Source organism: Pristiophorus japonicus, chromosome 15 (genome assembly GCF_044704955.1).
Source record: "Pristiophorus japonicus isolate sPriJap1 chromosome 15, sPriJap1.hap1, whole genome shotgun sequence".
Classification (NCBI taxonomy): Eukaryota; Metazoa; Chordata; class Chondrichthyes; family Pristiophoridae; genus Pristiophorus; species Pristiophorus japonicus.
This window is the reverse complement of record NC_091991.1, coordinates 143,485,164-143,511,528: the sequence shown is the minus strand read 5'-3', so window position 1 is coordinate 143,511,528 and position 26,365 is coordinate 143,485,164. Positions and strand designations below refer to the sequence as shown.

At 44.5% G+C, this 26,365-nt stretch overlaps 1 long non-coding RNA gene across 1 annotated transcript in view; it reads right to left on the bottom strand.

Moving 5' to 3' along the window:
• Positions 1-4,009: 4,009 nt before the first annotated feature.
• The window catches only part of LOC139225895 (uncharacterized), an 89,070-nt gene continuing 66,714 nt past the window's right edge, over positions 4,010-26,365 (bottom strand). The window contains exons 2-4 of the long non-coding RNA XR_011587172.1: positions 22,917-23,089; positions 8,582-8,783; positions 4,010-4,431 (exon numbers count right to left, since the gene is read on the bottom strand). This is a non-coding gene — a long non-coding RNA (uncharacterized lncRNA). The remainder of the gene's footprint in view (positions 4,432-8,581; positions 8,784-22,916; positions 23,090-26,365) is intronic.

Genomic DNA, 26,365 nt, shown 5'->3' with positions numbered 1-26,365 from the left:
TACCGTGGACTTCGGCTATTGGAAATTGGTTGGGAGTGCCACAAACTCATTGCACATATAGGACCATTACAGCCAGAAAGAGCAGGCGTTCATCCCATCAGTCTAGGCCAGATGCAGACACAGGTCTTAGAGGAGAAGAGATATGGAGGGAGTGTGGGTGAAATTGGTCTTCAACGCTCATGCAAAACGAGCGATAGCGGATCGACAGCCTGTTTTACAGCTCACATTTTTTCCATTTGCCTGCCTTACCCTGCTGCCCAAGACCAATTTGGACCCCATGTATTTTTATTTTAGCACTAGGCTAATTGATTGTATGTTGACGGCAATTTTGACATTATTGATTCTGAAGATACAAGCAGGAGTTAGGTCAGGCTCTACATGACGTCATGGTCCTCAGCCACTGAGTTTTGTTTCCCAATTTCTTTCGGTATATCTTTGTTTTTAAAAGTTTTTTTTATTCTTACAATACAGGGTTTCAATGAGCTGTATTTGTCCTGGAGTATTTTCAATCTGTTTCCAAGCAGTGAACTTAAAACTTATGTAACGTGTGCAGCGTATTACTTACTCATATAATTTATAATATATACAATGTACTAAATACTAAACAGAGTTTGACTTGTACAATCGACTGAATGTTCCTGTAGTTTTTGGCAATCCAGGGCTGGAAAGATTTCATTTTCTAAAGGTATCTGGTGCATGATTATTCATCGAGCTTCAATCTTCAGATTATATTTAGTTAGAAGTGGCTGGACCTCAAAGATTTGGGCAGATGTAAATAACAAAGTTGAGGTCCACATGGAACAAAGGCCTAGAAATTGGGTACCGTTCCGTTTGGCGGCTGTGACACTGCGCCAGGCGCAGAAGTCTCGCCCCCTCGCAACAAATTGGGGGTACCACCCCTGAAAGCAAGTAGAGTGTTAAATCAAGCGCTCCACCTCCTTCCTGGGGCGGGAGCGGGGCGCACGGCTCAGCGGCACTACACGCTGGGCTGCCTACTGCTGACGAAGATGAGGGGCTCGTCCCTGAATTAAAGGGAAGGGCCCAAGCTACATTCTCTGCAGACGAGGAACCCACCTACCTGGACCACTGGGGAACGGGGGTGCCATGTGATCAGCCCGGCACTCAAGCAGAGTGCCGGACTGACGGATCACGGTTCCGATCCCGCGACTAAAGCGGCACCGGAGCAGGAAGTGAAACGGGAGTTTTTTTCAGCAGTAGCCAGCCACCTCCCCTTTAAATTTCGCCGTGGTAGCAGCCGGCCACCGGTGCGCGTCCCCTGAAGCTGTAGTTGTCATCGCCCGGTGCAGCTTCAGGAAGCGCAACCCAATTTGGGTGCCGGGGCGCGAACGGGGCAATGCACAGAGCGATGGCATCATGATCTCCGGGCACAGGAGATCGGGCTACAATGCTGTAGCGCCGCCGCTAAACTCTCGCCAAATTTAGGGGGAGTCGTTAGCGGCGCCGCACTCGGTCGCATAGTCCGGAGGCACTAACAGGACGCACAAATGCACCCAATTTCTCCCTCAAAGTCTTTTCCTGGCCCAGGAGAAGGACAGCACTCCAAGCACCCTAAAATACATACTACTTTATATAAATTGCTGTACCACTGTGGAAGATATTCAAATCCTGTATCAATTTAATCTCTGCCTCTCCTCTACTGCACACTGCAAAAATGATAAGCTGCTATCAATGAAGAATAACAGGAACCATTTGCTTTGAAACAAAATCACAACAAAGCCAAAACAGATCTTTGCTTTGAGGCAAAAGTGATCGATGCTCAACCATGGTGTCTAGGCGGCAATTGTTTAAGTGGGGCAGAGATTTCAACATTTGCTTATTACAGAAGACAATTTATCGTAGGAAATAAAAGCTTCTGCATGCCAGCTGTGTTAGTGCAAGGAGAATGAGAGCTTTTATTGGAGATATTCTGGTACTCAGTCGACCCACCATTTGAAGTTTGATCAGTCTTGAGGAGACATGAGCGACTGTCATGTCAAGTGCTTTGTAGAGTATCAGAAAGTGGTGTTTAATTCATGTTATTATACAAACCAAACCATGGATCAAGGGTTAATCAGGGACAGTCAGCTAGGATTTGTTAAGGGAAGATCGAGTTTGACTAACCTGATTGAACTTATCAAGGAGGTAACAAGGAGGGTCGATGAGGGTAGTGCATACGATGTAGTGCATATGGACTTTAGCAAAGCTTTTGATAAAGTCCCACATGGCAGACTGGTCACAAAGGTAAAAGCTCGTGGGATCCAGGGCAAAGTGACAAGTTGGATCCAAAATTGGCTTAGAGATAGGAAGCAAAGGGTAATGGTTGATGGATATTTTTGTGACTAGAAGGATGTTTCCAGTGGGGTTCCGCAGGGCTCAGTACTGGGTCCTTGCTTTTTATGGTATGCATCAATGATCTAGATTTGAATATAGGAGGTATGATTAAGAAATTTGCAGAAATCACTAAAATTGAATGTGTGGTTAATAATGAAGAGGAACGTTATGGATTGCAGGAGGATATCAATTTACTGGTCAGGTGGGCAGAACAGTGACAAGTGAAATTTAATTTGGAGAAGTGTGAAGTAATGCACTTGGGGAGGGCTAATAAGGAAAGGGTACACACATTAAACGGTAGGCCACTTAGAAGTGTAGATGAACAAAGGGACCTTGGAGTGCTTGTCCACAGATCCCTGAAAGTGGCAGGCCAGGTGGATAAGGTGGTTAAGAAAGCATACGGAATGCTTGCCTTTATTGGCCGAGGCTTAGAATACAAGGGCAGGGAGGTTATGCTTAAATTGTATAATACACTGGTTAGGCCACAACTGGAATACTGCGTGCAGTTCTGGTCGCCATATTATAGGAAGGGCGTGATTGCATTGGAGAGGGTGCAGAGGAGTTTTACAAGGATGCTGCCTGGAATGGAGAATCTTAGCTATGAGGACAGATTGGATAGGTTGGGTTTGTTCTCCTTGGAACAGAGGAGGTTGAGGGGAGACCTGATTGAGGTGTATAACATTTTGAGGGGCCTAGCTATAGTGGATAGCAAGAGCTTAGTTCCCTTGGTGCTGGGGTCAATTATGAGGGTGTATAGGTTTAGGGTGGTTGGTCGAATGTTTAGAGGGGATTTGAGGGGAAGCTTCTTCACGCTGAGGTTTGTGAGGGTCTGGAACTTGCTGCCTAGAAGGGTGGTGGCAGCAGAAACCCTCACTACATTTAAAAGGTGTTTGGATATGCACATGAAGTGCTGTAACCTGCAGGGTTACAGACCTAGAACTGGTAATTGGGATTAGACTGGATAACCTCTTGTTGGTTGGTGCAGACACGATGGTAAGTACTTCAGGGAATCTAATACGGCCAGAATGATCTCCTGGACTAGTTTTGATTGCCTGGATGTGTCGGAGAGGAATTTTCCCAGATTTTTTTTCCCCCTTTTGGCCTGGGTTTTTATCTGTTTTTTTGCCTCTCCCAGGAGATCACATGGCTCCAGGTGGGGTGGAGTGTAAATGTTGCGATACGTGGGGTATTGCGGTTGTGTGGGGCAGGCTGGTTGGGCCGGATGCTCTTTACTTGTCTGCCATTGTTCATAGGTTTATATGTAACTTTCAGGGCTGCTGACCGAGGGCCATGTGGCTCTTTGTCGGCCGGCGCGGACACGATGGGTCGAAATGGCCGCCATCTGCACAGAAGATTTCTTTGTTTCGATGATAAGTATACACTGCCTCATTAAAAATAACCTAAATACTTCCACGTGCAGAATCTTGCCATTGTTAGTAGGTCACTCTGACTAGCTCTGCAACAGATCAAATATGAAAGCATTTTAAAGGTAAAGCATGCTCCATAGACAGGCACTCTTTCATGTTACATGATTAAAAAAACATTTTGACTAATTTTTTTACACTCACCAATGTGAGCCTTCAAGGTTAGCTGACTTTCATTTTTTAATCATACAAACATTCATTGTTTCTGCTTATTCCAACATCATTTTTTTTAAACAATTATTGTAAATGCATTTTTATGTTTGTTGTCGCAAATTCTGCTGGAAGAGGAGGAAATAGAATGAAAAGGTGAAAGCTGTTCTCTCTCGAATCAATCCCTTAACTGGTGACAGAATTGTGCTGATGCCCTATCAGTGAGTGCATAATGATCGCACGATCAGAATTCGTTTTACAAAAAAGCTCACTTTGTGCCATCCCCACACCATCCTCGGCGCTGAAACATGTCAAACCTCTGTACAACTATGCCATCCGGCATGGCCTCCTGTGAGCGCAATGTTGAGAATAGGGGCTCATTTTCACCACCAATGTTCAACAGGCAAGCAATTCGTTCCTCCAGCCCACCACCCAAAGCGGGGGGAGGTCGACCTGACATCGCACAACAGCGTAAAACTGGTGTAAGAACAGACAATGCTGGAAATCACAGTGGGTCTGGCAGCATCTGTGAAGAGAAACAGAGTTAACGTTTCAGGTCTGTGACACTTGGTCAGAATTGAAAAAGTTCGAAATGTAACAGATTCTTAAGGAAGTCTGGGGCAGTGAAAGAGGGCTGATCTGCCTGACCTGCTGAGAGTTCCAGCATTTTCTGTTTTTATTTCAGATTCCAGCATCCGCAGTATTTTGCTTTTGTATTGATGTAAAACAGATGATAGCGAGTCGGCAGTCTGTCTTACAGCTCCCCACATTTTTTAATTCCATTAAATTCAAGGGAAACAAAAAACGTGAGGGATGTAAGATGGGCTGCCGACTTGCTATCACCCGTTTTACATGATTGTACAAAGTGAAAATTATCCCCTAAGCAGTGAAAATGCAAATAACCCCCAATATAGCAATCCTACATCAACGTTTTCATCCTTTGTAAATAACAAACATTAAAATTTAAAAAATGTTTGCAACTTAACCGGTAATTGTTAAATGTTTGCCGGCTTTCCCATTTCCAGTTGTTAATGTTTATTTAACATTGGCTTCTTGAAATGTTTTTTTTTTTAATTATCACTTCTAACTACTTTGTTTCGCTTTCTTTTCTGTGGTGCGTAAATCACCAGGAGTTCAGCACTGGTGATGTATTCTCAAGGCCCCTCGTCACTACAGAACATAAATTTTCCTTTGTACCCTTTGGTCGCAGGGTCTCTTGGCACGAGTGCAGTAAAGGGCAGCCACGACTCTAGGAATTAATCCTTAAATTGGAGCTCCATTTACAATGGGCCGCAACTTGCTGGAAGAATAATTGCGTGTAAATGACGCACGCTGTTATTTATGTGTCAGTCAGCCAGCAAGTTCAGGAGATTAAGAAATTTGCCATGATTTGCCAATCTCCAGAACTAGCTGGTCAATTTACACTGCTCCACCATTGGCTTTGCACAAACGGCATCTCGCCTTCAGCCTCCCTGTTAATTTTAAGATCTTTTTAAGACATTAAGTACCCATTAAACTCGCCATAGAAAGTTAAGTCTAGTAATTCATTGCATAAGTACCCTTTTAACGACATGATAATTATTAATGACTGCAAATCAACCCCTCTGGCCCAGAAAGCGAACAATTTAAACTATGGAGACTCAAATATTCAGGCAGTAAATTGTTGGAGATTTTAAGAATGCCAAATTTAACATTAAACATTTTTTTCTTACTATTCTTTTCTCATAGAATCATAGAAATTTACAGCATGGAAGGAGGACATTTCGACTTATTGTGGCCGACAAAGAGCTTTCCAGCCTAATCCTACTTTCCACCTCTTAGTCCGTAGCCTTGTAGGTCACTTCAAGTGTACATCCAAGTACTTTATAAATGCGATGGGGGTTTCTTCCCCTACCACCCTATCAGGCAGTGAGTTCCAGACCCTAACACCCTCTGGGTGAAAACATTGCCCCTCAAACCCCCTCTAGACCTCCTAGCAATGACTTTAAATCTATATCCTCTGGTTGTTGACCCCTCTGCTAATGGAAATAGGTCTTTCCTATCCACTATATCTATGCTCCTCATAATTTTATACATCTCAATAAGGTCTGCCCTCAACCTCCTCTGTTCCAAAGAAAATGAACCCAGCCCATCCAATCTTCCCTCATAGCTAAAATTCGCCAGTCCAGGCAACATCCTTGTAAATCTCCTCTGTACCCTCTCTAGTGCAATCATACCTTGCCCGTAATGTGGTGACCAGAACTGCACGCAGTACTCTAGCTGGGGCCTAACTAGTGTTTTATACAGTTCAAGCATAACCACCCTACTCTTGTATTCTATGCCTCGGCTAATAAAGGCAAGTATTTCATATGCCTCCTTAACCACCTTACCTGCTACCTTCAAGGATCTGTGGACAGGGACTCCAAGGTATCTTTGTTCCTCTACACTTCTCAGTATCCTACCATTTAATGTGTATTCCCTTGCCTTGTTAGCCCTCCCCAAATGCATTACCTCACACTTCTTCTGGATTGAATTCCCATTTGCCACTGTTCTGCCCACCTAACCAGTTAATTGATATCTTCCTGCAGTCTGCAGCTTTCTTCTTCATTATCAACCACACAGCCAATTTTTGTATCATCTGCAAACTTCTTAATCATACTCCCTACATTCAAGTCTAAATCATTGATATATATACCACAAAATGCAAGGGACCTAGTACTAAGCCCTGTGGAACCCCACTTGATACAGCCTTCCAGTCACAAAAACACCCATCAACCATTACCCCTTGCTTCCTGTCTCTGAACCAATTTTGGATTCAACTTTCCACTTTGCTTTGGATCCCATGGGCTTTTACTTTTGTGACCAGTCTGTCATGTGGGACCTTATCAAAAGCTTTGCTAAAATCCATATACACTACATCAAACGCACTAGCCTCATCGACCCTCCTTATTACCTTCTCAAAAAATGTAATCAAGTTAGTCAGACATGACCTTCCCTTAACAAATCCATGCTGACTGTCCTTGATTAGTCCATGTCTTTCTAAATGAAAATTTATCCTGTCCCTCAGAATTGTTTCCAATAATTTTCCCACCACCGAGATTAGGCTGACTGGCCTGTAATTACTCAGTCTATCCCTTTCTCCCTTTTTAAATAAAGGTGCCACATTAGCAGTCCTCCAGTCCTCTGGCACCACACCTGTAGCCAGAGAAGACTGGAAAATGATGGTCAGAGCCTCTGTTATTTCGTCTTTTGCTTCTCAGCCTGGGATACATTTCATCCAGGCCTGGGGATTTATCCACTTTCAAAGTTATTAAAACCCCTTAATACTTCCTCTCTCACGATGTTTATTTCATCTAATATTTCATACTCCTCCTCCCTGATTGCAATGTCTGCATTGTCCCTCTCTTTTGTGAAAACAGACGCAAAGTATTCATTAAGAACCATACCCATATCTTTCGTCCCCAAACACAGAATACCTTTATGGTCTCGAATAGGCCCTACTTTTTCATTAGTTATACTCTTGCTCTTAATGTATTTATAAAACATCTTTTGATTTTCATTCATTTTATTACCAAATTTATTTCATGCTCTCTCTTTGCTTTCCTAATTTCCTGGTTAAATTTTACCCTTGAACTTTCTATACTCCACTCCGGTTTCTGCAGTGTTGAACCCTCAATATTAGTCACAAGCTTCCCTTTGTTTCTTTATCCAACCCTGTATGCCCCTTGACATATAGGGGGCTCTAGATTTGTTAGTCCCACCCTTTTTCTTTAAGGGTTATACTTGCTCTGAACCCTCCAAATCGCCTCCTTGAATGCTTCCCATTGCTCTGACACGGATTTATCTTCAGGTAGCTGTTTCCAGTCCGCTTTGGCTAAATCACATCTCGGCTTAGTAAAATTGGCTTTCCCCCAATTGAGAACTTTTATTCCTGGTCTAACTTTGTCCTTTTCCATAACTACCCTAAATCTAACTGAATTATGATCACTGGCACCAACATGCTCTCCCACTGATAGTCCTTCCACCTGCCCAGCTTCATTCCCTAAAACTAAGTCCAGAACCAGTCCCTCCCTTTTTGAGCTTGCTACATTTGGCTTAAAAATTTCTCCTGAATGCATTTTTAGGAACTCTGCACCCTCTATACCTTTCACACTAATTCTATCCCAGTTAATATTAGGTTAGTTGAAATCCCCTACTATTACTGCCCTATAGTGTTTGCATTTCTCAGAAATGTGCCTACATATTTGCTCTTCTATCTCCCTCTCACTGATTGGGGTGTCTATAGTACACTCGTGGCAGTGTGATCACCCCTTTTTTGTTCTTCAATTCAACCCATATGGCCTCATTTGATGATCCTTTTAAACATATCATCCCTCCTCACAGCTGTAATTGTTTCTTTAATCAATACCGCAATCGCCCCTCCTTTTTTTCCCCCTCGTTTTTTCCTATCTGAAAACCTTGTAACCAGGAATGTTGAGCTGCCATACCTGCCCTTCTTTCAGCCATGTCTCAGTAATAGCTATGATATCATACTCCTACGTGTCTATCTGAGTTCTCAGCTCATCTGCCTTATTTCCTAGTCTCCTTGCATTGAAGTATATACCATTTAGCACTGCCAAACTCCCTTGTTGTCTATTTTCTAGCCTTTCTGTCTTAATCCAATCTCTCTTTCCCTATCTTTAATTTTATTTCTGTACCTGATTTGACTCAAATTCATCCACTCTAATTCACCATCCTTCTGTGTTGTTCCTCAGTTCATTTCTCAATCTTTAAATCTCATTGGCTAAGGAGATGCACTATTGCTCCCGCTGTTCACAGAGGTCCCAGCTGCCCTGTTGCCCTCGTCGCACCATTATCAGCTTGCACTTCCAGCAAGTTACGGCGCAAGAAAGTCTGGAGCTGAAAAGTGCAGGTAAAGTCTAACTATCAGCGGACGCCATGAGATGCCCCACTCCAGCAAACTTAAATACAGAGAATACAACATGCAATCTAGTAGAAGAGTCTGTATTTTAATAAGGACCCATTTTTCTTTAATGTTTAAAAACAAGCGGAGGAAGAGGGATGTCCTAGTCACAGATGTGTAGGCACAGTTCTAATTGATAAAAAATGTATCTCGCATTCATTACTGCATCATGCATTGTGACAACACAGAACAAATCCCACCCCCGGATCAATATTTCACTGATAGAAAAATAGGATGCAATCAGAATGGACCAATGATAAGCAATTGGAACTATCAAAAATGAGCCACCTCACCTCCTCGATTGTACAACAAGGCTTATTTTTCATTCTGCACGGGTTTCACAGAGTGGAAAATGGTGGAGTTATAGCCAAGCAACAGAATCAATGTCTCACTGACAAGACCCCATAATATTTGTAAAACTTCTAAACTCCGTTTTCATGCTTAATTATTTAAAGTCTTACTTTATAAGATCGAAATACAGCCAAAGAGAAAATAATTGGCTTGGGCAGAAGAGATCTCAACCATTCCACCAAAACACCATTCCACCATGAAATAAGAGCCTGAACCATTTTCTGGTTCACTTGATGCCCAAGTAAGTAACTTCCATCTGAACATCTGTGGATTCTGGACTGACATTCAGAAAAGAGCCTCCTAAATGCCCAAGTCATCAGCACGTACACAGTTTTCTCAAGAGTCCAGGATTTAATGGGACACTATTATTTAAGTTGGTCTGCTCCCCCGTTCCCTTCTGCAAGCATGTAACTACAGACAACGTCCAATCATTTGGGGAGATGCCAGTTCCAAATGATTGAATGAAGTGATGTGCCAGTGAGTATGTCAAAGGGTCTCCAGAGAGCTTTATCATTTTAGAGTTCCAATTAAAAGTAACTTTTAGCTACTTTACCGAGCTGCTGAGCACACTCATCTTATTTGCATTTAATTCTTTATCTGTGTTTCTATTTTAGTCAGATATTCATTTGGGCCAGAATAAAATCTTGGCTTTTGAGAATAATGGATTAAAAAAAGGTTTGCAAAGATTGAATGAATAAATAAGAAACAGTTCCTAATAAGACACCCGGAGCATTTTCTTTGTTATTCACAGTTCATGCTAAAAGTATTCACCGTTCTATGACCCTCCTTCTTTAAACAAATTAATAATTTATTATAACTTACAGCTCAACACGTTCATATAACATTCCTTATATTATATTGTAAGCACAAAATCGATGATGGCACTCCAGCTGTGGCTTTCCATCATTTTCTGTTTTTTGGTTTTATAAAATACAAAAATATTACTTCCTACATTGCAACAGTAACTACACTTCAAAAGTACTTCATTGACTGCAACACGCTTTGGGACACCCTGAACACATGAGAGACGCTATATAAAAATGCAAGTTCTTCTTCTTCCACCTTTGCGCATTCTTTTGCTGAGGTCTTTACCCGTTTAAAATAAACAGCTTAACACTTACATTAAAATACCAAAGAAACACTAATTTCACTCAGAGCTTCTCTGCTTTCTCTAAGATCCTGCTCGCCCCTCAACACCTCCAAAATTCTCCAACTGTTTTATGTATCTAAGATCCCCTTCCAAGCTGCTAGAATAGCTTTCTGATTCCATCCCTTTATGCCTTATGCCTTTTCCCCAGCATGTCTCTGACTCAAACGTCTCTCGCTTACATCCATCAAGCAGGTTGTCATACCCATCTCACATATAATTCCAATTTTCCTCACTCGTGTCCGCTGAATTAGGAACCCCTCCCTATCTACCCCCTCTGGGAAAATCCAAGGGCATTTACATTTCCCTCCTCCTCTTTGTTGGACTAATAACAGTAAACATCTTTATGGTCCACTACCACCGCAATACGTAAAATGGAATCAATGACCATGAAGCTGTTGGATTATTGTAAAAACCCACTGGGGTTCACTAATGTCCTTCAGTGAAGAGAACATACCATCTTTTGTCCAGTTTGGTCTATATGTGACTCCAATCCCACAATAACATGGTTGACTCATAGCTTCCCTTTGAAATGGTCGCTACCACCACCTGCTCAGGGCAGCTAGGGATGGGCAATAAATGCCAGCTCTGCCAGTGACGCCCACATCCCGAGAATGGATTTTTTTTAAACAAATGCATGTTAAATCCTGCATTTTGGAGCCAGAAAAGTACCGTAGAATTCAGTGATTAAATTCTAAAGGAAAATGCTTCACTTCAGCTGAAGAAAAGAATGATGTCAATTCCCGACATCACCTGGCCTTCCCTCAGCAAAGTGATTGAAATACCGTGCACGCACCGAGGAGGAGGAGCGGGAGCAAATTCCAGAAAGGTGCATCATTCAGAACCATTGGGAGATTCTGAGCTTTCCTTTATGTCTTTGCAACTTTATTTTGAACATCTCACCAGGACTATTAATCCGCCAACGGTTATGTCATTGGCGTACAGACAGCCAAGGGGTCTGATACAAGCAAAATATAATGGCGGAGTGATGGACTTGTTTCTCATGCTGCCTGAGCTCCTCGCCACCATAATCTATTTTATTCTAGCAGTCACTATACATCTCTCAGCTCACATTTAACTCTGTCCAGTGTAGAACATGACTCTATAATTTTAAATTACACCGGGAGAGAACATTTCCAAGATCGCCAGTATTTTTGATTTATTGATATTAATAAACGCACTGCTTGTCTTGTATGTAAGACTCGCACAACAAATGTAAGTTCACACAGCAATGATTTATAAAAATTCGTCCTCTTGTTAGTTGCAGTTATTGAGGCATTCAAGGTGTAAACTGGATAGAAGTACCTCTTTGGTACATAAGCAAACTTAGCTCAAATGGGCTGGGGCTTCATTTGCCGCAACTAAGCCAGTGTGATACTCTGCACTGATAAAGGTGCTGAAGTTCATTTCTGCAAGAAAGCTGGTGCACCGACCCTTTTTTGAATGTATTTTCCGCCGGGTTCATTGAGGCGGCCTCTCCAGTGATTTTCAGCACTTAGGTTTTTTTTTGATGTTGGACCGGAAGTCGGTCATAGTGGGGGCAGGAGATCGACATAAAGCAGGCTGAGGGGCTGAATTTGTGTCAGGACTAGGACTCCGCCACTGTCAATCAGCGGTGGAGCGGTGCTGATACCACAGCGCGTATGCGTCACCATACTTTCTCCCCTTCGTTAAAGGGGAGAGAATCAGTCATTATAAATCTTCGGCCACTGGGCCACCAGTGAGGGTTTCGGCCGGGCCAGCGGCCTGGCACCTAAGAGGGTGTTGCCAGGCTACCCGTTGGCGGCCCGGCCGAACCCGTGGGCACTATCTTGCCGGCCGATCAGGAAGTCGGCCAGCAAAAATAAATCCAAGGCGGCCGCGGCAGTGGGCCCTCTCCTTGAAGGGCCGCCACGCTGCCGGGCCACACTCACTCCAGATAAGGTGAACCGACAGAAAAAGCTGTTGGGGGCACTGCGTGGCGGGGCATCGATTCTTTGAGCTGAATTTCCCTCGGTTTATTTTTCAGATGAGGGAGAGATGCAATGCGCGTTCTGATGACGTACTTGTGGCGATCATCTGCATCGGGGCAGAATCGGGTCCAGGCCAAAATATCCTCGACCTGAATTTAGGGCAGGGCAGCCAGTTGATCACAAAGCGGCTGCCACAGGATTCCGCCGCATGGCCGCTGCAAACGGACAGTAACGGGTCTTTGAGACCCTGAATTTCGGCCCCAAAGTGTTATAACAAGATTTCCTGATCCATAGCCCTGAACAATTTCCTGGTTATTATGCATCTTCTACATAGTGAACTGGAAGAAAAGACATTGGACTAATTTCAAAATAATTGGAGGAAATCTGACTTTCCTACAGCTATTAGGATCAAGTGGGAATCTGAACTGAATCCATCAAACTGTGCCATTTTTATCTTTCCTTTCCAAATTTCATCTGTTTCAACTTTGAGTTTTGAAATTTTATTTAGCTTAGAATTTTGCTACCTGGTTCCATTCTTCTGCTGTACAAAACTTTCCCAAATCTTACCAATGGACTCCCTTCATGAAAAGAAAAACTGTCCATGATAAGAACTATCTTGAAAGCTGAAAGTGAAGTTAAACTAGTCCCATGAGACGTTTTCAAAACTTTTTGTTTTTTTGGAAGTAGACAGACCAAAACAAAACGTGTCCTTCTTGTGTCGTCTCACTATTACTTCTTGGAATTCGTTCAGCTTACTTATACACTCTAAATGGGTTACTGTCATACAATGTGGTACTGCTTTCAACACTTGGTCAACTATCACACACAAATCTTTTTTCTGATCCACGTTATTTAATCCTAACCTTTTTTCACATCAATATGTGCTACCTTTCCATCTGCAATTCATCTGTCCAGTCACTAAGATCTTTGTTCAGTTTTTTTTTTGTGCCATGTGAAGATAATTATCTCCACAGAAATTTGTTCACCCTCCTTGTAGGCAATTCTTACAGTAGTGTCTCTGGCGCACTACAGTATTCACGAGTAAGAAAGAAAGAAAGAAAGAAAGAAAGAGAGTAAGAAAGAAAGAGAGTAAGAAAGAAAGAGAGTAAGAAAGAAAGAGAGTAAGAAAGAAAGAGAGTAAGAAAGAAAGAGAGTAAGAAAGAAAGAGAGAAAGAAAGAAAGAGAGAAAGAAAGAAAGAGAGAAAGAAAGAAAGAGAGAAAGAAAGAAAGAGAGAAAGAAAGAAAGAGAGAAAGAAAGAAAGAGAGAGAGAAAGAAAGAGAGAAAGAAAGAAAGAGAGAAAGAAAGAAAGAGAGAGAGAAAGAAAGAGAGAGAGAAAGAAAGAGAGAAAGAAAGAGAGAAAGAAAGAGAGAAAGAAAGAGAGAAAGAAAGAGAGAAAGAAAGAGAGAAAGAAAGAGAGAAAGAAAGAGAGAAAGAAAGAAAGAAAGAAAGAAAGAAAGAAAGAAAGAAAGAGGAAAAGCAAAAGAAAAAAGAGAGAGAGAGGAAGAGGGAAAGAAAGAAGAAAGAGAGAAAGAAAGAAAAATAGAAAGAGAGAGAGAAAAAAGAGAAAGACAGAATGAAAGAAAGATAGAAAGAAAGAGAAAGAGAGAACGAGAAAGAAAAAGAGTGAAAGGAAGAAAAACAGGAGAGAAGGAAAGATAGCAAGAGAGAGAAAGCGAAAGAAAGAAAAAAGAAAGAAAGATAGAAAGAGAAAAAAGAGAGAAAGAGAACGAGAAAGAGAGAAAGAAAGAGAGAAAGAGAAAGAGCGAGAGAAAGAGTGAAAGAAAGAAAGAGAAGGAGAGAAGGAAAGGAAGAGAAGGAGAGAAGGAAAGGAAGATAGAAAGAAAAAGAACAAAATATAGAAAAAGAAAAAGAGGAAGAGGGAAAGAGGGAGAGGGATAGAGAGAAAGAAAGATAGAATGAGAGAAAGAGAGAGAGAAAGAAAAAGAGACGGAGAAAGAAAAAGAGCAAAAGAAAGAGTAAAAGAAAGAAAGAGCGAAAGAAAGAAAGAGCGAAAGAGCGAAAGAAAGAAAGAGCGAAAGAGCGAAAGAAAGAAAGAGCGAAAGAGCGAAAGAAAGAAAGAGCGAAAGAGCGAAAGAAAGAGCGAAAGAAAGAAAGAGCGAAAGAAAGAAAGAAAAACATACATTTATATAGACCTTTTCACGACCTCAGAATGTCCCAAAGTGCTTCATAGTCAATAAAGTACTTTTGAAGTATAGTCACCGGTGTAATGTAGGAAGTACATTTGTGTAACTTATAAAACCAAGTATGCTCTTTGGTATCTAACAACATTTATTTGAGTGAATATTTTAAATCATTAAGACAGGATAAGGTTGTAAGCATTTGTGAGGTTGTCTACATCCCATCTGTAAATTATGACTGTGGACAACATGGACATTTCACACTGGTAGACACAGCATCCCTTCACACTTCTGGTATTTAGGTATCACAACTTCAATGTCAAAAATGAGAAGCCTAATATGAATACACATGAAGTTGGTTTAATAGCTCTTAAGGACAGTGATCAGCATTCAGTGCCAAACTGCTGTGGTGGCTGCAAACTGCACAATGCGCATTGGGTGGAGATCAGTGGCAGATACTTCAAAAGGTCGACCATTTTTAATGATGGAAATGTACTTCCAAGATGTTAACAACTGTTAAGTTCAGAATAACGCCACGAGACTGTGTTGTAAGCTCAAACCAAAGTGACCTTGATCTCTTTAATATAACTCCAAAGTGAGTCGGCAGCATGGTGGACTGGCTTTTATACCTGCTTGCTCCAGGGTACACAGGTGACCCATAGGTGTGCCCCCTAGTGGCAAGTCTTACACATAGGTGAGGTTTACATACATAACATCACTGCCCCCCAAAGTCTTAAGTACAAGTTATTTATAGGTTGAGGCGATCTGGCGCTCTGCATTCCCGGATCGATCGCCTGAGTTGAAGTCCTGGCGTGGGTGAGTCGGTTGGATCATTGCTGCACGACAGTGCGGCTGGTCTGATCGAACTGTCGGGTATGGTGGGTTCATCCTCATAGAAACATAGAAACATAGAAAATAGGTGCAGGAGCAGGCCATTCAGCCCTTCTAGCCTGCACCGCCATTCAACGAGTTCATGGCTGAACATGAAACTTCAGTACCCACTTCCTGCTTTCACGCCATACCCCTTGATCCCCCGAGTACTAAGGACTTCATCTAACTCCCTTTTGAATATATTTAGTGAATTGGCCTCAACTACTTCCTGTGGTAGAGAATTCCACAGGTTCACCACTCTCTGGGTGAAGAAGTTTCTCCTTATCTCGGTCCTAAATGGCTTACCCCTTATCCTTAGACTGTGACCCCTGGTTCTGGACTTCCCCAACATTGGGAACATTCTTCCTGCATCCAACCTGTCCAAACCCGTCAGAATTTTAAACGTTTCTATGAGGTCCCCTCTCACTCTTCTGAACTCCAGTGAATACAAGCCCAGTTGATTCAGTCTTTCTTGATAGGTCAGTCCCACCATCCCGGGAATCAGTCTGGTGAATCTTCGCTGCACTCCCTCAACAGCAAGTATGTCCTTCCTCAAGTTAGGAGACCAAAACTGTACACAATACTCCAGGTGTGGCCTCACCAAGGCCCTGTACAACTGTAGCAACACCTCCCTGCCCCTGTACTCAAATCCCCTCGCTATGAAGGCCAACATGCCATTTGCTTTCTTAACCGCCTGCTGTACCTGCATGCCAACCTTCAATGACTGATGTACCATGACACCCAGGTCTCGTTGCACCTTCCCTTTTCCTAATCTGTCACCATTCAGATAATAGTCTGTCTCTCTGTTTTTACCACCAAAGTGGATAACCTCACATTTATCCACATTATACTTCATCTGCCACGCATTTGCCCACTCACCTAACCTATCCAAGTCACTCTGTAGCCTCATAGCATCCTCCTCGCAGCTCACACTGCCACCCAACTTAGTGTCATCCGCAAATTTGGAGATACTACATTTAATCCCTTCGTCTAAATCATTAATGTATAATGTAAACAGCTGGGGCCCCAGCACAGAACCCTGCGGTACCCCACTAGTCACTGCCTGCCATTCCGAAAAGTACCCATTTACTCCTACTCTTTGCTTCCTGTCTGACAACCAGTTCTCAATCCACGTCAGCATACTACCCCCAATCCCATGTGCTTTAACTTTGCACATTAATCTCCTGTGTGGGACCTTGTCGAAAGCCTTCTGAAAGTCCAAATATACCACATCAACTGGTACTCCTTTGTCCACTTTATTGGAAACATCCTCAAAAAATTCCAGAAGATTTGTCAAGCATGATCTCCCTTTTACAAATCCATGCTGACTTGGACCTATCATGTCACCATTTTCCAAATGCGCTGCTATGACATCCTTAATAATTGATTCCATCATTTTACCCACTACTGAGGTCAGGCTGACCGGTCTATAATTCCCTGTTTTCTCTCTCCCTCCTTTTTTAAAAAGTGGGGTTACATTGGCTACCCTCCACTCGATAGGAACTGATCCAGAGTCAATGGAATGTTGGAAAATGACTGTCAATGCATCCGCTATTTCCAAGGCCACCTCCTTAAGTACTCTGGGATGCAGTCCATCAGGCCCTGGGGATTTATCGGCCTTCAATCCCATCAATTTCCCCAACACAATTTCCCGACTAATAAAGATTTCCCTCAGTTCCTCCTCTTTAATAGACCTTCTGACCACTTTTATATCCGGAAGGTTGTTTGTGTCCTCCTTAGTGAATACTGAACCAAAGTACTTGTTCAATTGGTCTGCCATTTCTTTGTTCCCCGTTATGACTTCCCCTGATTCTGACTGCAGGGGACCTACGTTTGTTTTTACTAACCTCTTTCTCTTTACATACCTATAGAAACTTTTGCAATCCGCCTTAATGTTCCCTGCAAGCTTCTTCTCGTACTCCATTTTCCCTGCCCTAATCAAACCCTTTGTCCTCCTCTGCTGAGTTCTAAATTTCTCCCAGTCCTCAGGTTCGCTGCTATTTCTGGCCAATTTGTATGCCACTTCCTTGGCTTTAATACTATCCCTGATTTCCCTAGATAGCCACGGTTGAGCCACCTTCCCTTTTTTATTTTTACGCCAGACAGGAATGTACAATTGTTGTAATTCATCCATGCGTTCTCTAAATGTCTGCCATTGCCCATCCACAGTCAACCCCTTAAGTATCATTAGCCAATCTATCTTAGCCAATTCATGCCTCATACCTTCAAAGTTACCCTTCTTTAAGTTCTGGACCATGGTCTCTGAATTAACTGTTTCATTCTCCATCCTAATGCAGAATTCCACCATATTATGGTCACTCTTCCCCAAGGGGCCTCGCACAATGAGATTGCTAATTAATCCTCTCTCATTACACAACACCCAGTCTAAGATGGCCTCCCCCCTAGTTGGTTCCTCGACATATTGGTCTAGAAAACCATCCCTTATGCATTCCAGGAAATCCTCCTCCACCGTATTGCTTCCAGTTTGGCTAGCCCAATCTATGTGCATATTAAAGTCACCCATTATAACTGCTGCACCTTTATTGCATGCACTCCTAATTTCCTGTTTGATGCCCTCCCCAACATCACTACTACTGTTTGGAGGTCTGTACACAACTCCCACTAACGATTTTTGCCCTTTAGTGTTCTGCAGCTCCACCCATATAGATTCCACATCATCCAAGCTAATGTCTTTCCTAACTATTGCATTAATCTCCTCTTTAACCAGTAATGCTTGGTTGACAGCGAGGTCGATTGCTGGTTGGGTGTGTGTTGGTGGATCATAGATGGTAAAGTCTTCTTCAAACTGTTCTTGGTTGTCCGTGAATCGCAGTTTGGTCTGATCCAAGTGCTTTCTCTTTCTGCACGTTTGCCCATTCAACAATTTAACAACAAACACTGTATTCCCTCCTTGGCTAAAACAGTGCCAGCAATCCACTTGGGACCATGACCGTAATTTAGAACAAACACCAGACCATTAACCTCAATGTCACGTGACACAGCCGCGCGATCGTGGTACACGTTATGCCGGTGCCGCCGGGTTTCTACGTGATCATTGAGATCCAGGTGGACTAAGGAGACCTGGTTTTGAGTGCTCCCTTCATTAATAATTCTGCAGGGGGAACCCCAGGTGAGTGAGTGGGGGCGTGTCCGGTAGCTGAGCAGAATCTGAGATAACCGGGTCTGCGAGGAGCCGTCCGTTACGTGTTTCAAGCTCTGCTTGATGGTTTGGACTGCCCATTCCGCTTGACCGTTGGATGCGGGCTTAAATGGGGCAGACATGACATGCTTAATGCCATTGCGGATCATGAACTCGTTGAATTCCGAGCTGGTGAAACATGGTAAACATTGTCACTGACAAAGACGTCAGGCAAATCATGGGTGGCGAACATGGCCCTGAGGCTTTCAATGGTGGCAGTGGATGTACATGATGACATTATTATACATTCAATCCATTTAGAATAAGCGTCCACTGCTACTAGAAATATCTTCCCTAGAAAGGGGCCAGCAAAATCTGGACCACGGTTTGGAGGGCCATGACCACAGGCTCAGAGGGGCCTCCCTGGGTGCATTGCTCAACTGTGAGAAAGTGTTGCATTGGTGTACGCATGACTCCAATTCGGAGTCAATGCCGGGCCACCAAATGTGCGACCTGGCGATAGCCTTCATCATGACTATGCCTGGGTGGGTACTATGTCGGTCGCGTATAAGTGTTTCCCTGCCCTTTTTTGGCAAAACCACGCGATTCCCCCATAGGAGACAATCCGATTGGATGGACAATGTGTCCTTACGTCGGTGAAACGGCTTAATTTCATCTTGCATTTCCCTGGGAACCACCGACCAGCTCCCATTAAGGATGCAGCTTTTTACTAGTGATAGCACAGGGTCTTGGCTAGTCCAGGTCCTGGTCTGGCGAGCCATGACAGGTGACCCCTCGCTCTCAAAAGCATTCATTACCAGAAGCAAGTCTGCGGGTTGTGCCATTTCCACCCCCGGTGGTGGACAATGGTAGCCGACTGAGGGCGTCAGCGCAGTTCTCAGTGCCTGGTCTGTGGTGGATTACATAGACATACGCAGATAATGTTAGTGCCCATCTTTGGATGCAGGACGAAGCATTGGTGTTGATACCTTTGCTTTGTGAGAGCAGTGAAGCAAGTGGTTTGTGGTTGGATTCGAGCTCGAACCGGAGGCCAAATAGATATTGGTGCATTTTCTTAACCCCGTATATACATGCTAACGCTTCTTTCTCAACCATACTGTCGGCTCTTTCAGCCTTGGATAAACTTCTGGACACATATGCAACCGGTTGCAGTTTGCCTGACACATTTGCTTGCTGTAACACACAACCGACCTCATACAACGACACATCATAAGCTGGTACTAAACGTTTACATGGGTCATGCAATACAAGTAACTTGTTATAGCATAGGAAGTTTCTGGCCTTATTAAAGGCTGTCTCTTGAGATTTACCCCAAACTCAGTCTTCACCCTTACGTAACAATAAATGCAAGGATTCCAGAAAGTGCTCAATCCCAGTAGAAAGTTACCAAAATAGTTGAGGAGTCCCAGGAACGAACGCAGCTTCGTCACGTTCTATGGTCTTGGTGCATTCTTGGTGGCCTCCGTCTTGGAGTCCGTGGGTCTGATGCCGTCTGCCGCAATCTTTCTCCCCAGAAATTCGACCTCTGGTGCCAGGAAAACACACTTGGAGCGTTTCAGCCCGAGTCCCACTCTGTCCAGTCACTTTGGAACCTCTTCCAGGTTGTGCAAGTGTTCGGTGGTGTTGTGACCAGTGATCAAGATGTCGTCTTGGAACACCACGGTGCATGGTACTGATTTCAGCAGACTCTCCATGTTCCCTCTGGAAGATGGCCGCAGCCAAGCGAATCACAAAGGGGCATCTGTGGTACACGAACAGTCCTTTGTGCGTGTTGATGCACATCAATTTCTTTGACGGTTCAGCCAGCTCCTGTGTCATGTAAGCAGAGGTTAGATCTATCTTGGTGAACGACTTTCCCCCTGCTAGCGTTGCGAATAAGTCCTCCGCTTTGGGTAGTGGGTACTGGTCCTGTAATGAGACTAGGTTGATCATCACTAATACGTTCATAATAAAGGATGAAACTAAGTACTGTGTACAATGAGCAAGTGTAACCTTAGCTCCTTTAATAAGACTCCAGAAAGCAGGTACCTCGTGGATGGCCTGTTTATATACCGTGCTCCCAGGTAGGCCCTCTGGTGGTAGTGTAATGCAGGTTACAAGGGGTTAAATCCATAACAGTCACTTTGTACTCCCCGCAGATTCTGACCATCCCATCGCTCTTTTGCACCGACACAATTGAACTGGCCCACTCGTTGAAATCGACTGCCGATATGATTCCCTTCCATTGAAGTCTGTCCAGCTCAGTCTCGACTTTCTCTCGCATCATATATGGGACTGCTCAGTCCTTGTGATGAACAGGCCGTGCCCCAGGAACAAGGTGGATCTGCACCTTGGTGCCTGTGAAGTTGCCGATGCCTGGCTCGAATAATTCCGGGAATTTGTTTAGCACCTGGGCGCACAGGGTGTCATCCACCGAAGACAGTGCTTTGATGTCATCCCAGTTCCATCGGATCTTTCCTAGCCAGCTTCTGTCGAACAGCGTTGGGCCATCGCCTGCTACGATTGATAGTGGTAAATCATGCATCATTCTGTCATATGATACTTTCACTGCCGCACTGCCGATAACAGGTATGAGTTCTTTGATGTAAGTGGGCAGCGTTGTGTGGATCGGGCTCAGTTTTGGCCTCTGTGCCTTGTTGCCCCACAGTTTCTCAAAAGCCTTCTGGCTCATGATTGATTGACTCGCCCCCGTGTCCAATTCCATGAAGACTGGAATGCCGTTAAGTTTGACTTTTAACATTATCGGAGGGCTTTTGGTGGTGAAGGTGTGTATCCCATACACTTCCTTTTCATCCTCAGGTTGAGCTGCCTCTCCTGCTCGGTCAGTGTGTTCCACGCTGGATCGGTCGTCCTCTGCTGACTCTGCCACGTAGTGAGTCAAAGGTCATTTACACATTCGCTGGAGGTGCCCCATTGTTCCACAGCCCTTGCACACATAATGCTTGAATCGACATTGATGGTCTCTGACTGCCCCCGCTGCACCAGCATGGTATTAATGAATTCGCATTAGCACTCCACAGTGGTCTCTGAGTCACCCTAGGCCTGGCCTCTGCAGTCGTGTGGGCAAGTACTGTGCTTTATTTTATGCCGGTGAACTACGATGCTGTGAAGATATCTGTTTCATGTTGTCGTTCATGGATATAAAGGCCTGGGCTATTGTGATGACCTTGCTCAGATCTAGGGATTCGGCAGACAGCAGTTTGCGAAGAATGATCTCGTGGCCGATTCCAAACACGAAAAAGTCCCACAACATTTCCCCCAAAGATCTGGCAAATTCGCACTGTCCCATGAGGCGTCTTAGGTCAGCGACAAAACTCGCCACATTCTAGCCCTTGGAGCGATGGTGCATGTAAAAGCAATGCCTGGCCATTAAGATGCTCTCCTTCGGCTGGAGGTGTTCCCGAGCCAGCACACACAACTCTGTGTAAGTCTTGTCTGTTGGTTTTTAAGGAGGCCATATATCGAAGGCCCACATACGGTGAGGAGAATCGCCCTGTGCTTGATCACTGTCTCAGCGTGTCCAGCTCGTTGGCCACGAAGTACTGGTCGAGACGCTCAACGAAGGCTTCCCAATCATCACCCTCAACAAATCTCTCAAGAATACCAACGGCAGCCATTTCCGCATGAAAGTTCGTGATCTGTAACGCATCACCAGTTGTTAAGTTCAGAATAACTCCACAAGACTGTGTTGTAAGCTCAAACCATAGTGACCTTGGTCTCTTTAATATAACTCCAAACTGAAGCAGCAGCATGGTTGACTGCCTTTTATACCTGCTTGCTCCAGGGTACACAGGTGACCCATAGGTCTCCCACAGGAGTGCCCCTTAGTGGCAAGTCTTACACATAGATGAGGTTCACATACATAACAACAACCCTAAGCTTTTTGATTCTAGTTTCTCTTTGTTAACCCTGAACTTAACAGAAACCTGTGAAATAAAATCTCTTGTGGCTCTGCAAACTGTCAAAAACCAAACTGGACATCAGACAGCAGTTATCAGCTGCAACAATCCTGTGAAATCCTGAACAAAAATACTTAAGCTAGTTTACTGAGGATTGCAGGAACTCCTGTACAGAGTTTCATAAACTGCAAATAAAAACACTCAGGGCTAGACTTTCCCCAAAGCCCCTCATTGCCCGATTTCCACCCAGAAATACCACTAAGGTTCTGCAACTAACGCTAACGAAAATTTTCATAATAAAGGTAAAAAAATACCACCTGATGAGAAAATGGATCTTGCACCAATATTCTCGGCGGTTTCTCAGCGGTTAAAGCTGAAACTAGGGAAAATGGGCGGTTCTTACCAGAATGGACGGCAAGTATTTAAAATTTAGTCCAAGGCTGCGGTTGGGCCTAGGGAGGGAGGAAAACTTAAAAAATAGTCTCAAGACAGTTTTTAAGGTAATCGCCATTTTGGATTTTTAAAATAATAATAAAAAACCTCTAACTTACCTTTCTTTGCAGGATACTCACCACCCACCCTGTTTCAGGCAGCTTCTCATGGGCGGTTTCCTCGGCGGTGTGTAAAGGCCCCCATTGAGGCCAAACTTAGATCCTGGCGGTTTTCTCGGCGCTACACGTGGGCAGTCGCTCTCCAGTGGTCTTTTCAAAATGTGGGTGGAAGTCTTAAAAAAATAAGGAGGAAACTTTAGCTGGGCAGTTTCTCATCAAAAAACAGCTGTACTCCTTAGCCTTACTACTTGGGGGATCAAGGGGTATGGTGAGAAAGCAGGAAGGGGGTACTGAAGTTACATGCTCAGCCATGAACTCATTGAATGGCGGTGCAGGCTCGAAGGGCCGAATGGCCTACTCCTGCACCTATTTTCTATGTTTCTATGTTTCTACCGCCGAGAAAAATGCCGAAAATGAAGGTGAAAGTCTAGCCCTCAGTTTACTAATCTTTGCACCAAAGCCATTTGAAAAATGTTTTTTATTGCAATACTTGTACATTTTGTGTGGCACATAAAGCAACTTTGCTCAGAGAGTCTATCTTTGCCTGGCACATTAGAGATAGGTAATGCAGAGTGCAAACACTGCAAGATGATTTATTATTGTCTCACAGTCCATTTCATCATTCATTCAGCATTTCAATTCCAAAATGAACCAGAAAAAACACTTCATTAAAAGAAATGAACATTCTTTACAGAAAGATGGGAGTAGAAATTGGACGATGTTATGCCGATTCTTGTAGCTATTAGCAAACAGGCTTAGAGAGGACCAATTTTAGGGTGCAAAATATGTGGGGTTGTGGGTGTGGGAGGTATAGGTGGGAGATGGTGAGGGTGGTTGAGTGAAGGTTGTGATTTTGTTGGGTGGGGCGTTTGTTCGGTGTGTGTGTGTGTTGGGGGGGGGATGTGTTTGTGTTGGGGGGGGGATGTGTGTGTGTATTGGGGGGGTGTGTGTGTCGGGTGTGTGAATATTGGGGGTGTGTGTTGGGTGTGTGTGTGTGTGTGTGTTGGGTGTGTGTGTGTGTGTGTGTGTGTGTGTGTGTGTGTGTGTGTGTGTGTGTGGGTGAGGACTGGGATGATTTCGTTGAGGGGCTCCAGCAGAGTTTTGTCACGAAGGACTGGCTGGGCGCTGATGAAAGACCTGCTCGCACCCGAGAAGCTGGCGGACAAGACCTTCGAGGAGCTCAGCAAACTGATCGGTGAGCACCTCAAACCGGCGAGTAGTATACACATGGCCCGACACCGATTCTATACGCACTGACATCGGGAAGGGCAGAGCATACCGGACTTTGTTGCGGATCTTCGGCGCTTGGCCAGCCTCTAAGTTCACAGATGCCTGCAGGAGGGAGGTGTTACGGGATTTCTTCATTGAGGGCATTGCTCATGCCGGGATTTTTAGGAAGCTAATTGAGACCAAGGACTTGACCTTGGAAGCAGCGGTGTTGATGGCTCAGACCTTCATGGCGGGGGAGGAGGAAACCACGACCATATACACATGCAACTCTGCCCCCAACGTGGCGATGGAGCAGGGAGTTAACATGTAAATGCGACTCAGAACCCCGCAGGCAGGCAAGGGCAATTCAACAGCAACCAGGCAGTAACAGACTCTAGGGTGGGTCTGCAACAGAGACAATGGCAGGTTGAACGGCCATTTACACCCATCACAAGGGATAATACGTCCCGGGATGGGACCATTGACACCCACAAACAAAGTGCTCAAGAGTAATCAAAGAGACAATCAGAGAGGAATGCCTGGTAACAGCTCTTTTGTTCACAACAATCTCAGCTCATGCTGGAGGTGCGGGGGCAAACGTGCTGCGAAGACCTGCCAGTTTCAACAATTCATCTGCAGAAATTGTAACTTGAGTGGACATTTAGCCAGGGTGTGCAGGAAGCCTGCAGCGAGGCTGGTTTACAAAGTGGAGGAACCACAAGAGGGGTCTGCAATGGACGCTGAAGTTCAGCGGGTTCAGGTGGGAAACATCCACAGCTCATACACAAGAACGCCACCTATGATGATGAGAGTACTGTTAAACGGCATCCTGGTAGACATGGAGCTGAGCTGGACACAGGAGCCAGCCAGTCACTTATGAGTGTCCAACAATTCGAGAAACTGTAGCCACTCAGAGCTAGCAGACCAAACTTGAACGCATTGACGCGCAATTACGGACATACACCAAAGAGATCAGTCCAATGCTAGGCAGTGCAATGTTGGTCGTCACACATAATGGATCCCAGAACCGGCTGCCACTCTGGATTGTCCCGGGAAATGGTCCCACGCTTTTGGGGAGGAGCTGGCTAGCCGAGATGAACTGGAAATGGGGGGATGTGCGCGCCATTTCATCTGTGGAGCGAAGTTCATGCTCACAGGTCCTACAAAAGTTCGAGTCATTATTTCAACCTGGCATCGGACTTTCAAAGACACCAAAGTAAGGATACGCATCACCCTGGACACCACACCGGTGCACCACAAAGCCAGAGCTGTGCCGTATGTGATGCGGGAGAAAATTGAGAGCGAGTTGGACAGGTTGCTAAGAGAGGGCATAATTTCGCCCATTGAATTCAGCGACTGGGCAAGCCCCATCGTCCCTGTTCTAAAAACGAATGGCTCGGTCAGGATCTGTGGCAACTACAAGGCCACCATCAACCGAGTGTCCCTTCAGGACCAATACCCCGCTTCCGAGAGCGGAGGATCTTTTTGCCACGCTGGCAGGCGGCAAGCTGTTCACCAAGTTGCACCTCACTTCGGCCTACATGACCCAGGAACTGGCCAAAGAATCCAAGCTACTGACCACCATCACCACGCACAAGGGGCTGTTTGTCTACAACAGGTGTCCGTTTGGCATTCGTTCAGCAGCCGCCATCTTTCAGCGGAACATGGAAAGCCTGCTCAAATCCATCCCCGGAATAATCGTACTTCAGGACGACATCCTTATCACGGGTCGAGACACTGAGGAACACCTACACAACCTGGAGGAGGTGCTACGCTGACTGGACCGGGTAGGCCTGTGACTAAAGCAGTCCAAGTGTGTGTTTTTGGCCCCATAGGTCGAGTTTTTGGGCAGGAGGGTTGCCGCTGATGGGATCCGGCTCACCGAATCCAAAACGGAGGCGATCCGTCACGCGTCCAGGCCCGGCAACACATCGGAGTTGCGTTCATTTCTGGGACTATTGAACTATTTCGGGAACTTTCTGCCAAACTTAAGTACAATGTTGGAGCCGCTGCATGTACTCCTGATTAAGGGTTGCGATTGGTTTTGGGGAACTGTCAGGAATGGTCTTTCAATCGGGCACGGAACCTGCTTTGTTCGAATAAGTTATTGACCCTGTACAACCCCTGTAAGAAATTGTTTTTGACATGCGATGCATCATCCTATGGGGTTGGGTGCGTGTTGCAACAGAATAATGATGAGGGCCAACTCCAACCTGTGGCTTAAGCCTCCAGGTCGCTCT